A 19,715-nucleotide genomic window follows, 5' to 3' on the forward strand; every position below is an offset into this window, starting at 1 on the left:
ATGAATCAAATCCATATATTTTTTGCATAAAATAAAAAGGTCCGTTACTTTTCTAACAGACCTCGTATTTGGTTTTACATTTTAGATCAGTTTTCTAATAGCTGCATCTGAAATCTCTTTTTTCATGTCTTCTCCATCCTTGGGTGGCTCAGAAATTGATCCGATCCACCATCATGAAGAATGTTCCAATTGCCTTAATTGTGCTACAAAGATCGAGAAGTAAGGATGGAGGAGGGAATCTGGAGGATTGATGATTGATGATACAACACACCATCCGTGGAAGTCTTTAAATGGAACAACAGGCTGCTTTATTGGTTATCTGTTAACAATTGGATGCTGAAGCACATCAGGCTGCTGAAACAACACAAACAATACAAGCAGCCAATCAGCACAGACCCATATGTAACATTATTCATGGCTTATATTGAGATGGTGTTGTTTTCTGATTTAAACTATATTGAAACTGGGTGGTTATATATTAAATGGTCATCTGGATTTATTTGCCCCTGGTGTGCATTCTTTTCTGCAATTATGTGAGGGCCCTGTATTGTAGTTATATGCCCCTAAATCAGCCTGCCAAGTACAAAATAAAACCAAAGATTTTATTGCCATGACCCATGTTAATTAATGTCTTTTCCCTTTTCCTTGTGTGCTTTGTTTCCTCCTTGCATTCTCTCTGTTTGTGTTAGCAGTGTGGGCATACCCACCATTTTCCTGTCAAGCTGAATCTAATCTGTTCTGCTCACCTACACCCTCTCAACACCCCATAAGGGCCAGTGTATCCGCTGTGGCTCATTAACCATTCTTTGCTGGTACATTAATCACAATTGTACAGTTTGTATCCATGTTTCTGGTATTATTTAGACAAGAATCATAAATTAACAATATTTTCTCTAACATTACGATCACATGTTGGCTCAGCTTTTGGATCAGGTCTCTATACCGCATTATGAATCCACATTTAGAAGAAGAAGAACAAGGGCATCATCAGAGGGAGTTTTTCCTTACCACTGTCACCTGTGTGCTTGTTCTAGGGGTTGGTAAGGTTAGACCTTGTGTGAAGCTCTTTGAGCCAGCTTTGTTGTGATTTGGTGCTATATAATATGAAATAAATTGAAGGGTCTTTATTGTCATTGTACATACATGAATACACACACACACACAGATCTTCAACCGCTTATCCAAGATCAGGTCATGGGGGCTTGAAGTCTATCCCAGAAGTCACAGGGGCTGAGGCCGGGTACAGGATGGACAGGATGCCAGTCTGTCACAGGGCCACATATAGAGAAACAAAGACAGTCACACCTGCACGCACACTTACAATTTAAAGTTTCCAATTCACCTAACCTGCATGTCTTTGGTTGTGGGAGGAAGCCGGATCTCCCGGAGAGAGCCCACACAAACGGGGAGAACATGCAACCTGCAAATGTCACACAGAAAGAATCGATCCCATGACCTTCTTACTGTGAGGCAACAGTGCTAACCACTACTCCACCATGCCATGGGTGTTTTGTTTTTATACCTCAGCCATTATTGTATTTTTATGAAAATGATATGTTAAACAAAAATGGTGATCCATGTTGTGTGGAACTTTTGTACTCATGCCAAAAAAGATGGCCGAAGGAAAGCAGTTCGGCACAATGTGGATCCACTACAAAGGATCCAGGGTACTGGATCCACTTGTAAACCCTTGATCCTTATCTAGCTGAGGTATACCGGGGCTTGCAAAAGTATTCAGCCCCTTGGTATTTCATGCATTTTAATTTGTTTATGGCATTTCAAATGCAAAATGTAGATTAATATAAAAGTTTCTAAAATTATCTTCCTTAGACTCAAACTGAAAGTAAATCTGTACAACTTGATATAAATTAATAAAAAAATATAAAAGTCAAGCTCATGGGTTGCATCAATAACCTGCCTCTTTGGTATAATACCTGTAAATAACCAGTTTAATTTCCAGTTTTCTTCAGACAAGTCAGAGGATGGATACATGAACATTTCCAAGTTAATGAATATGTCATGAACTTTATTTATATGGTAAATGGTAAAATAGTAAATGGACTGCATTTATATAGCACACATATATATATATATATATATATATATATATATATAAACTAAGAAATCACATGTACATAAATATTCACACCCTTTGCTCAATACTTTGTTGATGCAGCTTTGACAGCAATTACAGCCTCAGGTCTTCTTGAATATGATACCACAAACTTGGTGCACCTACCTTTGGGCAGTTTGCCCATTTCTCTTTGCAGCACCTCTCAAGCTCCATCAGCTTGGATGAGGAGCATTGGTGCACAACCATTTTCAGATCTCTGCAGAGACATTCAATAAGTTTCAGGTCTGGGCTCTGACTGGGCCACTCAAGGACATTCACAGAGTTGTCCTGAAGCCAATCCTTTGATACCTTAGCTGTGTGCTTTTGAAAGATGAACCGTCATGCCAGTATGAGGTCAGGACAGGTCTGAAGCAGATTTTCATCCAGGATGTCTCTGTACATTGATGCATTCATATTTCACTAATTCCTGACTAGTCTCTCAGTTCCTGCTGCTGAAGAACATCCGCACAGCATGATGCTGCCACCACCATGCTTCACTGTAGAGATGGTGCCTGGTTCCTCCAAACATGATGTCTGGTATTCACACCAAAGTTCACACCAGAGTTCAATCTTTGAATCTTTGTCTCAGCAGATGAGAGAATTTTGTTTCTCATGGTCTTAGAGCCCTTCAGGTGCCTTTTGGCAAACTCCAGGTAGGCTGTAATGTGCCTTTTACTAAGGAGTGGCTTCTGTCTGGCCACTCTGCAGCAATCTACTAATCATGCCCGTATGGCAGAGATGGTTGGCCTTTTGGAAGGTTCTCCTCTCTCCACAGAGGAATGCTGGCGCTCTGGCAGAGTGGAGCATTGGGTTCTTGGTCGCCTCCCTGACTAAGGCCCTTCTCCCCCAATTGCTCAGCAGCCAGGTCTATGAAGAGTTCTGGTGGATCTAAATGTCTTCCATTTATGGATTTATAGATTTTCCATTTATGGATTAGGGGAGGTGATGGTCTAAAGTTTTGGGCTTGAGACTAGAGGATCCTCGGTTCAAATCCCAGCCTGACCGGAAAATCACTAAGGGCCCTTGGGCAAGGTCCTTAATCCCCTAGTTACTCCCGGTGTGTAGTGAGTACCTTGTATGGCAGCACCCTCACATCGGGGTGAATGTGAGGCATTATTTGTAAAGTGCTTGGAGCGTCTGATGCAGATGGAAAAGTGCTATATAAATGCAGTCCATTTACCATCTATGGATGATGGATGCCACTGTGTTCATTGGGACGTTCAAAGTAGCAGAAAAGTTTCTGTACCCTTCCCCAGATTTGTGTGTCGAGACAATCTTGTCTAGGAGGTAGACAGACAATTTATTTGACTTCAGGCTTGGTTTGTGCTCTGACATGCACTGTCATCTGTGGGACCTTATATGTATGCCAATCCAAATCATGTTCAATCAACTGAATTTACCTCAGGTGGAGTCCAATTATGCTGTACAAACATCTCAAGGATGTTAACACAATGCTCAATTTTGAGCTTTATGGAAAAATACTGATGTACATGTGATTGCTTAGGTTTTTATTATTATTTTTAATAAATTTGCAAAAATCTCAAAAAAAGAACTTTTTTTATATTGTTATTATGGGGCATTGTGTGTAGAATTTTCAGGGAATAAATTAATTTCATCGATTTTGGAATAGTGGGGGTAAGATAACAAAATGCAGAAATTGTTTCCTATTAACAAAAAGAAACTCATCATGTGATGGCACCTTCATAGCAATATGTGTGCAGTTAATCGCTCTGATTACATTTTGGAAACTGAGTCTCGCTACAAATTGCACTTTAATGTTGGAATGTAGCTGGATGAGATTCGGATGATTGCGTTCCACACAGCTGGCATGGCTGAGCACAAGGTTAACTGTTACACACCTGACTGATCAGCCATTAACTCTGAGAACCAAGTTGATTCACTTTAGTTGTGGTTTTTAGGGTGGAGACTTGAGGTCTGATGTCAGCATCTGAACTGGGTTCGACAAGGTCATAGGTGTGGTGACTTTGATGATTGCCTTTGAGCAAGAATTTGGGGCCAGTAAACCAGTGGTGAACCAGTGGTGAACATGAGCTGATGTGCAGGAACAGATCGTGTTACAAGATCTGCAGGATTGTGATCAGTGGGGACATACTGCCATTGGTTTTCTCGTGAGGACCTCCTTATCCGAGCCACACGATTGCTGACATAGGCATAAAAGTGGCTGGTCTCGTTGTAAATATAACCCAGGACCACTTTACTGTCTGTAAAGAAATGAATATCATTCAAATGAATGTCCAGCTCTCCTGAGACCAGATCCGCAAGCTCAACTGCTGGCACAGCAGCACAAAGTTCTAGTCTGGGGATGGTTTATTCAGGACGTGGTGTTAGTTTAGCTTTCCCCATAATGAAGCCAATTTCACAATTCCCACCTGCATCAGTCACCTTCAAATAAGCCACCGCTGCAATGGCTTTTGTCGACTCATCACAGAAGATGCACAGCTCTCTGTATGCAGCTTCTGAGGGTGCGATATTTGTGTATGTTCTGGTGATTGAGAGGTTAGACAGTACATGCAGTGACTCTCTCCAAAGAACCTCCATCCCTTGGGGCAGTGAAGCATCCCAGTCACCATTATCTGCAGTGAGCTTTCTGAGGATGAATTTGCCATGGGTTGTGGTGGATGCTATGAAGCCTAGCGGGTCATACAGACTGTTTATAGTAGATAAGACACTGCGTCGAGTGAAGGGTTTTGTCTGATCAGACACATTAAAGGTGAAAGAGTCTTTCTTAAGGTCCCAAAGGATACATAGGCTACGCTGCATGGGCAATGCATCCGCTTCAACATCTAAGTCTTTAAGGTCTTTTGCATGATAATGGGATGGGAATGCTTCCAGGATCTCTTTCCTGTTGGCTGCAATTTTGTCCAACCCCAGGTTTGACTTGGCAAGGACATCACAAGTCCTTTGCAGCAGATTCACGGCTGCTTCAATAGTGGGATGGGATTTAAGGCCATCATCTACGTAAAAATCCCGTGTCACAAACAGCTGGACATCTGTGTCGAAGTCTGTCTCAGAGCACTGGACAGACTGGTGGAGGCCAAATATCACTACTGCAGGGGAGGGACTGTTTCCAAAAATGTGGACCCACATGCGATACTCTGTGATGTTGTTGCTGAGGTTGTTGTCTCGAAATCACAAAAACTGAGAAAGTTCCTGTCCTGTTGTCCTGTTTTTACTGTTTCTATGTGCGGGAGCACATAGAAACAGTAAAATATCTGCTCAATGTAAGCTGTAAAGGCTACAGCTTCTTTTCTGAAGTGCATGAGGACGGAGTGAGTTGTTGAGATCTGGTCATTAAGTGACAGTCCATTGTACTGAGCACTACTATCAAACGCAACTCTAATTTGTTTGGGCTTTCTGGGGTGATAAACCACAAACAGAGCCAAGTACCACCTCTCTTCATCTCCTTTAACGGAGGGGCAACCTCTGCATGGTCATTTTGGATGCATAGCTTGTGGTCTGTTATTTGGGAGTGGTGATTTGAACGGTAGTAGAGCTGTCCAACTCTTGTTTGCATCCTTTTTCATCCCTTGTTCCATTATTTTCATGAAGGCATTGTCTTGAACAGATGGGGAGACTTGATTGTCATTTTTAGTTTGTTCAAACACATAACACCCAAGGTGGTCTGATTCACAACCAGATCTGTCACTAGGTTGTAGGAGATTTGGACCCCGCAGGGTTTCTCTTTCACATTGAATAGATTTGGGCAAGGCTGGAAACATGTTGGTCGACCTCTCTCAGTTGCGTTTGTGTAGAAGGTGTTTACTGTTACTGTTTTGTGAACGCCACTCAAACACACATTTCCCACTATAACCCACCCCAAGTATAATTTTTGTGCAAAGGGTGCACTGCTGGGGCCACTTATCTGTTTATGGACTTTGTGTACCTTGACAATGTCCAATCCAAGCAGCATCAGTATGTGGGCATTTGGGTCAAGCTCTGGGATGATATGTATGACACTCTTTAAATGCGAGTGATGGAGTGCCATGCTGGGCGTCGGTATCTCCTCCCTGTTGTTGGGAATGTCACTGCACTCGATCAGACTGGGCAGGGGGACACTGACTGTGCCATCTACAACGTAACCAGTGGCTCTCCTACCCATTGTCTCTTTAAGACCAGCGCATGTTCTTAATGAGTAGGGTGAACTAGGGCCATTGTCATTAAAAATCTCAAAAAACTCTGAGCGAACAAGAGATCTGTTACTCTGTTCATCATGAATTGCATACAGCCTGACCGCCTGGTCTGGGTGGCCTGCTGGGTATACCTTTACAAGATTTTTTAACATGACCTGTCAGTAAGGTTTCCACCACAGACTTGAATGCATTTAGAGGTGATTTCACTGGGCAGACTAGCACCCTGCTCCCTGCCATGGTCTACATCAGGGTCAGAATCTTTGCTCCAGGGGGCTGTGCCTGGGTGAAGAGCTGTGTTGTGATTCTCATTGCCACATTCAGAGCATTGCACTTTAGCCTTACATTGTTTAGCAAAATGTGTTGAAGAGGCACATCATCTAAAGCAAATGTTGTTCTCTTTCGGAAATGTTCTGCGTTCAATGGGCTTCTCATGAAAAGCTCTACATTTTAGAAGAGCACGGGGTTTCTTGTGTACCCGGCACAGTTTTTACAATCATCTGTCATTTATTAATTTGTTTGTGATCCATATCTAGGGTTTGTAAGTACCTCTGTTTTGTGTACTGACACTTGTCACTGTTTGTTAAATTTTCAAGAGGGTTTCTCAGATCTGGGGGCTGTGTCAAGATGAGAGGTAAAGTCAAAGCTTGGGTTATTTTTGATATTAGCTTCATGACTGACAAAGTCTACAAAAACACAAAATGGGGGAACAGAGACCCAAAAGTCATGTTTGTAGTTTGCACCGACTGAAACCCACTTCTCTTGCAGGTAAAAGGGGATTTTTTGCACAATTGGGTTTAAACCCCGTGCTGAGTCTAGGAAAGTGAGGCCAGGGAGGTCTCCCTCCTTCTTGGCGCTCTGGAGCTCCATGAGTATGTCACTGAATTTTCTCAGCTTCACATAATCTCTGTTTGTTATCTTTGGAAAATTGTTAATTTGTTTAAACAGACCATCCTCAACTACCTCTGCTGAGCCGTAGCATTTGGTTGAGTCTCTCCCATATCATTCTTAACCCAGCATCTAGATGGTTGATGTGTATGGCTCGGATTTGTTCAACATGCTCTGCAGATTCTTTCCCAAGCCACTTAAGTAACAAATCCATCTCCTCACTTGCTGTCAAATCAAGGCCCCTTATTGTATTTTCAAAAGAATGTTTCCAGGCTCTGTAGTTCTGGGGCCTGACACTGAATTGGAAGCCTGTTGCTACAATTTCACAATGAGCAAAGTGTCTCACAAAGTATGTTACAAACTCACTGATATTTCCATCACTGTGGCTTGACGGCCTGGGGTTGCAGGCGGGAACATAATAGCTGTCTCTTTGGTTTTGTTGTGGCCAACCATGATTTCCATCACAGTTGTCTGGAGGTGGATGGGGTGGCAGGTGAGACAAAGAAGTGGTTGGCATGTGGTGCTTATACACAGGTTGTTCAGCTTTTGTTTCTAATGATGATCCACAGTTTATAGAGTTGGTGTGTGAGTGATGAGCATCACAGGGAGGGTCGACTATGACAGCTGGAGGTTTATCAAATGGTGGAGGCTCTTTCTGCATTGTAGCAGCTTCATTTTTTAATAACTTAGCCTGAGCCATAACATAATTTTTAGTCCGTAGTGAGCTTTCAAGAGAAGGGAGATCTAAAACATGTCCATTACTTTGTCCATCCATTTGTGATAGAACAGCAGCCTCTAAAACTTTTGCTTCCACTGCAGCTGTAGCAACCTCTTTCTCACATTGGATGAGTTAAATGGATGCTTCAGTTTGAGCCTTTTCCAGTTTAACACTTACTTCGTTTTGAGTGAAGGTGAGACGAACCTTTGCTGCCTCTGCTCTGGCTCTTGCCTTGGCTGCTGCTGAACCATTAGAAGAGCATGAGGTCAGAGATCTTGTATGATATGATTTTGCAGATATGATGGCTTCTGGTGAGACACTGGCATGCTAGCCATCCTTGCTGATGCATTGTGGCGTTGCATCTGTAGCCCTGTCAGCGCTACCTTGTCCGCTGAAATGCCAGCATTTCACTGTTCTGTCCTCAGTGCGTTCTAGCACCTATGACAGACAGCTAAACACTTTACTCCAATCAAAACTCTGCGTTTCCAAGAGGTTTTTTTGTTGACACAAAGTGTGAAACTAAAAAGGAAATAAACAAACAATATTCAAACTTGGAATATTGTATGCCCAATAAATGCACAAGGCATCAAATCAAAGAACTTCACGAAGTACAGCTAGCTTAAAATAGCATAGCTAATGCTAACAGTATGCTAGAAAGAAATGCGGCTGACATGAGACTCTAAAGGGCTTACAACATAAATTTAGCTGCTTTAACATAATAAAAAATATAAAAACATATCAATAATACATAACGACAATGCAAGCTTAAACAAGATGTGTGCTGTAGTGGCTGATTAAACATGATGAGCTGCCCGCTTCTCAGTTCCTCAAAGGTTTTGTTTTTCCTCAACTCAAAAAAGACAAAACTGCGGAACTAAAATTGACCAGTAGATGGTGGTATTGAGCTTTAGAGTTTCCTTCTCTGTAAAAAAAAACAATGAAATTAATGAAACTAGTAGATACAGGAAATGTTTTTTTTTTTTTTTAAACTTTAACACTGAATATTAAGAACTAAAACAGAACAACATCCCATAGAATTATAAGATACAGGGCTTCCTAAACTAGCAGATAAAAAATGCAAGTTGCAGTAGGAATGACAGATGCATTCAAGGTGGAGGTGGTATTACATCAAGAATTGGCTCTGAGCCACGAGTTGCTTACAATGGTGATGGACAGGCTGACAGGTGAGATCAAACAGGAGTCTCCATGGACTTTAATGTTTGCAGATAACGTTTTAATGTTGTGAGAGTCGAGAGCAGGTTGCGACTAACATGCAGAGGTGGAGGCTGTTCTGGAGAGAAAGGAAATTAAAGTTAGTATAAGCAAGATGCAGTATGTATGTGTATAAATACGAGGGAGACCCTGAATGACAGCAGCCGAAGGAATGAGGTATCTTGAGCTCTGTCTTCTGTCACTGGGTTTTCATCAGAACCTACTTGAACAGTAGTAGAGGGTATGAAAACAAATTGCTACTTTATAGGTATACTATTAGTAGTATTAGTATTACTATATTAATCCCTTAGAACTGTTTATATTTCATTTATTCTTCCATTTAATGTGTCTGACAGCATTTTTCTGAGAATAAGTCACAAGTCCTTATGTGTCATTCAATCCCAATAGTAATAATAATAATAATAATAATAATGATAATAATAATAATAATAATAATAATAATAATAATAATAATAATGAAATGGAACTGGCTGTTGAAATTCAGAAACAGCAAGCTGACACACAATTTGTTATACAAGTTTTCACCTCCCACTTCCAGGAATAGCGTGGTATTGTGCTGAATAAAGTCTGTGAATGTGTGAATCTGTCTGCTTTCAGTTTTGGTCAAAGTTTGTGCATGTCATGTGACTGAGAACTACTGGAACAAAAAAGGCAATTAGGCAGAAGGCCTGCACGCACACTGATACTCCAGTATATGTTCTAGCTTCAGTGAAAATATGAACAGTATAAATGTGTTGAATTAAGCAAGAATGTCCTAAAGGGCGGTGGCCAAGTGGTTAGTGTGCTTAAGCCCCCGTCACACATAGCAAGAATGTCAAAGTTTTGATTTGGTATCATTTTCAATGTGAAATATCACAAGATATTGTTGCATGCCAAACAATCATTGTTACAAATCAAATCAAATCAACTTTATTTATAAAGCACTTTAAAAAACAGCTACAGCTGAAACAAAGTGCTGTACACGAGGGAAAATAAAAAGCAACAAACCACAAAGTACAAATAACAAAAAACAAGTCCAAAAATTAAAACTGAAACAAGTAAAATCAGTTAAAGCAACCAAAACAGATCGAGATCTCATTCCGGGTTAAAAGCCAGTGCATAAAAGGGGAGGTGATGGTCTAGTGGTTAAGGTGTTGGGTTTGAGTCCAGAAGATCATGGGTTCAAATCCCAACCTGACTGGAAAATCACTAAGGGCCCTTGGGCAAGGTCTTTAATCCCCTATTGCTCCCGGTGTGTAGTGAGCGCCTTGTATGGCAGCACCCTGACATTGGGGTGAATGTGAGGCATAATTGTAAAGCGCTTTGAGCGTGTGATGCAGATGGAAAAGCGCTATATAAATGCAGTCCATTTACCATTTTTTACCATAAAAGTAAGTTGTAAGATTGGTTTTAAAAACAGAAAGTGAAGAGGCCTGCCTGATGTGGAGCGGTAGATCGTTCCACATCTTTGGAGCCACAACAGAAAAAGCTCGGTCCCCTCTGAGCATACGCTTGCACCTCGGCACCTCCAGGAGGAGCTGATCAGCTGACCGGAGGTGGCGAGCGGGGGCGTAAAGATGAAGCAGCTCAGAGAGGTAGGGCGGGGCAAGGCCATTTAAAGATTTAAAAACAAATAAAATAATCTTAAAATTACTTCTAAAATGCACAGGCAGCCAGTGGAGGGAGGCCACGACTGCTCTTACATGCACCAGTTAGCAGACGGGCGGCAGCATTCTGAACCTTAGCTTTCCTACTTTTATGCAAGACCTTGTTCTTTAAGTAAGTACCTACAGTTTATGACCACACGTGAGGATAGGAGTGCAATTTGACTGGTAATACTAGAGCCTCACCTTCAGGCCAGTCTCAGTTTTTTTTTTTTTTTTTTTTTTTTTTTTTTTTTTTGCCGTCACAAATTGAGTCAAATTTTCATGATTTTTTAAACTCACTATTACTAACCCTACTCCAACCCCCAACCCTAACCTTAACCATAACCTAATCCTGGTCCTTCCCCCCACCCTAACCATAACTACACCCGACCCCCCTTCACTTTTAATTTCATGCAGCCATCATGGAATGAATTAGAATGAATTTGTGTTGCCGTGACAAAAATGGGGCACTTTTCGTCACAATATCACAAACCAATAGATTAATGTATATTTCATGCTCCTGAATTACGACTTGCCGTGAGACAGGGTTATGCATTTTACCCTGACTTGTGAGCAAAACCCCACAATACTTGAACTCCTTCACTGAGGGTGGTATATCTCCCCTGACCCAGAGGAGACAATGAAGATGCTGATCCTCATCCCAGTCACTTTACACTCATCTTCAGACTTGCCCAATGTGCATCAGAGATCATAGTCTTTTGAGGTCAACAGAACATCATCTGTAAGTGTCAAAGATGTGATACTGAGGTCACCAAACTAGATACCCTCCAGTCCTGGACTGCACCTTGAAATCTTATTCATGAAAATCAAGAACAGGACTGGTGACAAGAGGCAGCCTTGGCAGAGTCCAACATTTATTGGGAGCATGTCTGTGATGCTGGAAATGCAGACACATATCCTACTTTGGTCATATAGAGACTGGATTGTGCATTGTACATGTTCTACTACTGGTAGGATAAAAATGTAAAACAAAATCTAAAAAAATCTAAAAATCTAAAAAATATCTGACACCTTATACAACAAACAAGGCAAAATTCTTCCTCTTGGTATACAAGGTGCCTTCAATAAGTTTTGAGACTTTTTTCGTAGGGACACTTTTTTCCTCGGACAAGCACGAAACTCTAGTCCCCTTCAAGTACTCCCCTCCAGATGCAATGCACTTGTTGTATCGTTCCAACAATGTCTGGAAGGCCCCCTTGAAGTCCTCTGGTGTGAATGTGTCCACGACCCTTGTCACAGCCTCTTTCATCTCCTCAATGGTTTCAAAACAACTGCCTCTAAGGTTTTCCTTGAGCTTGGGAACAACCAAAAGTCACAGGGAGCAAGGTCTGGACTGTAGGGAGGGTGAGGAACTGTTTGGATGCCCATCTCGGTCAAATAGTTGGAAACACGGATGGAGTTGTGGACTGGTGCATTGTCCTGAAATTTGCACAAATCTTCTGCACATTCAGTTCATCATGAATAATTGTGTGCACAGTTCCCACACTGACTTCAAACTCTACACTTATTGGGCCTCATGTATCAACGTGCGTACGGCGATATTTGAGCGTATATGGGGTGTACGCCAAAATGGCTGCGCTACTTGGCATTTATCAATGTGGTCGTTGGCGTACGCTGCGCTGAAAATATACACCAGGTCGAGAGGTGGTGTAAATTATACACCAAAATGAACCAGCTCTGGAATCCACATAAAAATTAAAATGATCAACATGATAAACAGTGCCATTATACAAATCAATGCATATGTTACATAAATAACACTTTCCTGATTATACTACATAATAATCAATACAAATCCCGCTTTTGCGGGATTGCTAGTTTATCGAGCACAATCCGTGGCCACAGCGCTGACTGCAAAGAAAGCACTGCTCACCTTTTTCTCCAGACTTCGAGCCTGGAGCCAAAGCAGCACTGAGCTTAACTTTATGTGGTGTGATCATTTTAGACAATGAAATTGATAATTACAACTGTAGTGTTGTCATTCCCTTCGCCCATGCTGCAATCAGGTTGTGTCGTCTCCATTCGTTTGTCACAATAAAATAAATAAAGAAATACATTTTAAGAATAAAGAAATCTGAAAAATTAGGCGTCTTATTAATTGAGCGAGCAAATATCCACGTCAAGAATTATTGACATGTGAAAAGAGAATACAGTGGTCCCTCGCTATAACGCGGCCTCGCCATTTCGCATGCCTTTTTTTTTTTACAGTGTTCTGTGTTCTGCATGTCTGTTTATAAGAATCTTCTCGCCCAGAAGAAAAAAGAGCGCCAACAACTACTCTTAACTGTGTTTGTCACTCGGAAACAGACACCTGCAGCCAGGTGTGAGTGGAAAAAGGCGCGGCGCCAGGACGCAGAGGCGCGATCTGTGAAATACTGGACAGTCACTATTAATAATTTCTTATGTGTCCAACCTCGTACGTTGATCGTTAAAATTAAATTTGTTAGTTCTAAAAGCCATCATAATTATTTATAGGAAAACGTTCTATTTTTATTTCTCAAACAAATGTTTGGGCCTGAAAACAGTTTGGTCTTATTTTCTACTAAGGTTTGAACTTTGAGAGTGTTTACACATGAGAGAAAAGTGAGAAAATGTTCATGCCTGATTGAGAAAGTGTATAAAGTGGTTTTACAGGGGTTTTACAGCTTTGAAACATCTATAATAATTGTAAAAAAATAACGCTGACTACATCGCGGTTTCGCGTATTACGGGCTATTTTTAGAACGTAACTCCCGCAATAAACGAGGGACCACTGTAACACTTTTTGATTATACTACAAAACAATTGATACGACGCCCGCTTTTGACGCTCTATTGGCACGCATCGTGATTGGTGGAGTTCTTTTCTTTGCCGTCTTCCTGGCTTCCATGTCTAAAATGAGGATGTGTCTGAAGCGGAGTCTGAATATTTATGGGCGTGTTTATTATAATTACAATTGTTTTCACCCTCCGCATTTATCAAGGTCACATCAGGCGTACGTCAGAAATGGGCAGGTGCGCACTGCTTGATACATGTCACGGCAGCTTTGGTGTACTTCAAATTTACACCGTAAATTTACGCCACAAGTGCGCAACTTTGATACATGAGGCCCATTGTCTCTATTGACACTCAACGGTCTCATCTATAAAGTATGAATTTCCCCCACCAGCTCCAGTGTTTTGACTTCCCTCTCCCTCCCACACCTCTCCATCGTCTCTCACAGACTCTCTGCCCCCTTAACCTTGTTGTGCCAACAAAACACAGATACTCTGCCCATGCAATTTAATCTATAAGCAGTCTGAAGCAGTTCAAAAGTCTGCGTAGCATTCTTTCTGAGCTTAACACAAAATTTTATAGCGTATCACTCTTCCAAAGTGTCCTCCCGTCCCGACTGCATTTTGCAAAAAAGTCAGCTGTGACGAGCGTCTCTTTCTACCTGGAATAACAAAAATTGGTAGATTATCTCCTTAGACATATGGTAATGACATATCAAAATTACAAGCGTGTGGGATGATTATAACTGCCCTACAAAAAAGTCTCAAAACTTATTGAAGCCTCCTTGTAATTATGTTCATATTTGTAAAACTTTGTCAAGGCCTAACGAAAGAAAGAAAGTCTTTGAGATGAGGGGACAGACAAACTGACACTAAACCCTCTTTATTGCCAGCACACACATTTCATGAAATCATGTTATTTGAGTGACTTTCCACAGGATTGAATTGGTGCTATTGAAATCCAGTATCTCATAATACATCCACATATGAGACATACTCACTCCAATACAAAAAAGAAAATAAAAAAACCCATCCATGTCACTTGATAAGGAGTACAAGTTGTATCAATGCCCTCTAAGTCAACACCTCTCAGCTCTGCTGCATTTTTCCTGGTGGAGAGAGATTTGTGATAGGGATGGAACACTTTCAATCCAGACAAATGGAGAGCTGTTGTATTGACCAGAGGATTAAGAGGAGGCTCTGTCCAGCAAGCTCCATGCAACATTTATCAGCTCCCCCAGCAGCAAGAGAGATGAGAAAGGGGGTGGTGGAGGAGAAGGTACACTGAGGACCTCCCAGCTGCTTCAGAAGCCTGTGTTCAATGTTTGCAAGCCCTCCATTAATGTGTAAGCCTTGTTTTAACAACCAGAAAGTGAAAAGGTAGCAACAAGAGAGAAAGAGGGAGAGAGATTGAATGAGAGGGATGTGGTGAGGACAGATTTCTGAAGCTGCAGTTTAATCCCACAGACTAAATTTTGCAACAGTGACTCTTTGTGTTAAACGTGTTACTGTAACCTTGATAATGTTGCCACTGTGTTTCAAATTAATAATCCATAGCATTGCTCTTGCACTCTAAAAAATAAACCGCTGTCTCGAGAAAACGTGATGTAACAATTTGCATTTTTGTAAGTTATTTCAATTTAACTATAGTTATTTCAACTTAAAGGCTTGTGGTAGTAAATCAGTTGAAACTTGAAATAACTGAGTTGAAATAACAAAAAAAAAACTATGCAAATTGTTACATCTATTTTGTCATTGAGACAGCAGTTCCTTTGTACGTCTGCCAAGGGCGTAATAAAACCATCTGCGTTCATTCACTTATTTCTGTCTGTCTGTCTGTCTATCTGTTAGAAAGATTACATCAAAACTACTGCACAGATTTTGATGACATTTTCACCAACAGATACAGATTAGATCATGGAAGAACCTTGAAAATTTTGCAGGTGATCTGGATCTGTATTCAGTCTCTGGATCACGTTTCACTTTATATAGACTTTGAAGGATTACTGTTAGCAGAATTACGCCAAAACAACTAGACATATTTTGATGAAATTTTCAGATACACATTAGGTCATGGAAGACTCCATTAAACTTTGGAGGTATTGTGGGTTCGAATCCAGATTCTTGATCAAGATTCACTTAATATACTATACTTTGAAGGATTTCATCAAAGTGACTTCAGATTCTCACCAAATTTGCACCACAGATCGATATTAGGGTATGAAGACTCCACTGAATTTTGGAGGTGATCTGGATCCGGAATGGCAGACATCATAAATCAATGATTGCTCTTGATTAGAATGTAGTTATCAACAGTGTTAATAAAAACTTTTCAAAACTGTTGTTTAGACAGAGCTCTACATGGAGGGTAACATTAGGACTTCACAGCAGGCCACAGAGCAGGTGATGAGAGACCCTGCAAGGTTTATGACAAATGTGGGTGTGGAATCCATTAGCTTAGCGGGGCAATTAGTGCAGAAATTCCACTATGGTGATAGTGCAGTTTATCTGCCAGGGAGAGAAATTCAACAAGTTGAGATTGTGGTCTGCTTCCGTAGATGTGGCCATAAAAATCATAGAGGGATATGCTTTGCAACCTAATAGCCATTACTACATTGGATGATGCTGAAATTGAGGATGGCCCATTGGCTGTTCCAGCAATATCAAAGATTTCATGTCTGCTACCTACAACTTGTGTGGAATGTCTCACACCTAAACCTACTTCCAGGTATCTTATATATATATATATATTAATATATATATATATATATATATATATAATATATATATATATATATATATATATGCTTACTCTGGAGCCACCCCTAACCCAAACAGTCTAACCATCAACCCCACTGAGGTCCTTAGTCTGGTTCTCATTAACATAAGATCACTGTCCTCAAAATCATTGTTGATTAATGATCAAATTATGGATCATCACTTAGATATAACTGGGTTATGTGAAACCTGGTTTAAAACCTACAGCTGTCCTCCCCTTAAATGAGGCCTGCCCACCAGCATATACATCTAGTCATGTCCCTCGTGATGCGAGCAAGGTGGGGGCGTTGCTCTTATTTACAAATCTAGGTTCAGCTTATTAGCTGTTGGGGGTCACAATATAAACTCGTTTAAGCATCTGATTCTCCACTCTGCTCAGGATACAACGTATTGCCAAGGTCAGAAGATAAAAATCAGCCGTATTATTTTGTCATTGTATATAGGCCCCCTGGCCCGTACTGTGACTTCTTAGATGAATTGGTGCGTTCCTCTCTAACTTGTCGACTTGTGCAAATAACATTCTGATTATTGGTGACTTTAACATTCATGTAAATAAACCTTCTGATCCCCTCTGCAAATCATTTATGGAAATTGTGGATGCATTAAGATTCATCAATGCATCAGCACTTGACACACATTAGTGGAATACCCTGGATTTGGTTCTTGCATGTGGTATTGCTTTCACAAATATTGACCTCATGCCTCTTACATCAGTGGTCTCTGATCACTCACTTATTAATTTTACAGTTTTGCTGCCGTGTTTAGTGGAACAACAACCTATTTATCACTACAACAGTGCATCAGCTCTTCAACCCACGACTAAAATCAAAGCTAGACTGCCTGATATCTTAGCTTCACATTTGGAAAATGCCCAATCAGTAGACAAGTCCTGTGGATAGTTTAAATTCAGTGCTCAAAACTACACTCGACCATATTGTGCCACCTTTGTTTAAACCACACTCCCCCAAAACACAGTCACCTTGGTTCAGTGATTACTTGCGTGACCTCAAGCATGAGGCTAGAGGTCTAGAAGGAAATTGGTATAGTTTCAAAATTAGAACTGTTCCACCTTGCATGGTGTGATGCTACCTTAGACTATAAGCATGCACTACTGGCTGCAAAGCAACCTATTACTCTGATATAATCAACAAAAACACGCATAACTCAAAGTTCTTGTTGACACAGTGGCAACACTTGGCAATACATGGACAACCACTTGTAGTTCGCTCTCCTTTTACAGCACAAGATTTCTGGATTACTTTGAGAAGAAAATAGAAGACATTCGGTTAACACATCCCAGCACGCCTTAACCCAGCCACTACACCCTGCTATTGAGGTTGGTGCCATTAGTGAGGTATTACCTAGATTTACAGAATTTGACAGTATCTCACAATGCATGCTGGTGAAACTCATAATGTCAACAAAAAGCACAACCAGCTTATTTGATCCCATACCAGTGAAACTGTTTAAGGACCTTTGGCCCATTCTTGGGCTGACTGTGCTGGAAATTATTAATCTCTCATTAACTTCTGGATCTGTTCCTAAATGTTTCAAATCTGCAGTGATTAAACCATTACTTAAGAAATCTAATCTTGACCCTAGTGTATTGAAAAACTATAGGCCAATATCAAATCTATCATTTTGCTTTAAATTCTGGGAAAAGTGGTTTCACGGCAGCTCATGGACTACCTTTGTGAGAATAATCTTTTTGAGCAGTCTGGTTTTAGAAAATATCATTACACAAAGACATCTCTCACTAAAGTGGTGAACGAACTTCTGCTTGCAATGGATTCGGACACCACTATGGTTCTGGTGCTGTTAGATCTCAGTGCTGCATTTGATACAGTGGATCATCATGTTCTACTTGATAGGCTGGAAAATCATTTTGGAAATACTGCGAGTGCCCTTGCATGGTTGACATCATACTTAACCAGTCATTCTCACTGTGTTTTGTACAATAACACTACCTCTAACCATAGTGACATGAAATTTGGGGTTCCACAGCAGTCTGTCTTAGGCCCCCTGCTTTTCTCCCTTTATATAGCAACCCTTGGACACATATTGCGGCGTTTTGAAATTACCTTTCACTGCTATGCTGATGATACTCAGTTATACATGTCGATAACTGCTGGTAATCTCATCCACATAGAATCCTTAGATGACTGCGTTCAAGGGCGCAATTAGAACTAGAAATTTGGGGGGGACAAAGTGCGAGGCCCGCAGGGCTGAAGCCCATAGGCTGGGGGTCTGGGGGCCGCTTTAGGCCCCCAGAAGCCATGGTTTCTAGATAAGCTCAGATGCATTCTGAGCATCCAGAACAGAATTTTAATGTTTGAGAAAACCATAAAGTGGACACATTTTGACTTATGCAATTTAAACCTGTGGATATAAGTACTTTATTCTGAGACAGCCAGCATTGATTTTATTAACAGCCTGGTGTAAATAAGGGTATCACCACATGTGTAGAACTCAAAAGAATGATAGGTTGAGTTTTCATTAAAAAACAACTGACAATGTGGTAAAATGTATTTATAAATATGAAGAACAGGCTCTTAATAATTACTAACTATTGCATACTGTATTTTTTTCTCAAGATTTGTTTTTGCATAAGTTTGAAAAAACAACCGATCATAAGTTAGGAATAAATACTTATCATGAATTTAATTTCGAAGTGGCACTAATGACAACCACTCATACTGAACATAATTCGCTTGCATAGATGATATTGGGATCAAACAATAATTGCAGATGGGCTTTCTGAGGTCCCAGATAGATTTTCTCATTTCCTTTTCTAACTTTCAGAATTTAGTAGATTAGCATATGCTCCACTGATACTTATGTGTAGACACTAGTCCCTAGAGGCAAATATTTTTGGTTTCAAATCTGGGCAAATGCAGTCCCAGAAAATTCTGAATGTGACAAACAAGAAACAGGTGTTGTAACAAGTCAATGCTGTTAAAAATACAAACTGCAGAAACAAAGATACTATTCTGACATGGTTTTGCACATAAGACTAACATGGTTTCCACATAAGACTGGCATAGCATGTTTCAAGTACACACATATATGTCAGAAGGTGGGGGAGACATACCATATTCTGTCCCCCCTGGATGAAAAGGTGGGGGCCATGTCCCCCCTCCACCAAATTGCACCATGATTGCCTTGCATCAGTGAGAAGCTGGATGTCTAGAAACTTCCTACTTTTAAACTCCTACTTCCCTACCCTAAACTTCCTGACTTTTTAAACTCCTACTTCCTACTCCTAAACTTCCTACTTTTAAACTCTGTCTTTTTTAAACTCTGCTACTAGCCTATAAAATTGTTCATCGACTGATCACTTCCCCACCTAACTGTCCTAATTAAACCCTACGTACCGGCTCACGCTTTGCGTTCTCAGGGTGCAGTACTGTTTTTGTCCCTCGGGTAAATAAAAAGTCT

The sequence above is a fragment of the Thalassophryne amazonica genome, chromosome 10 (genome assembly GCF_902500255.1).
Source record: "Thalassophryne amazonica chromosome 10, fThaAma1.1, whole genome shotgun sequence".
NCBI lineage: Eukaryota > Metazoa > Chordata > Actinopteri > Batrachoidiformes > Batrachoididae > Thalassophryne > Thalassophryne amazonica.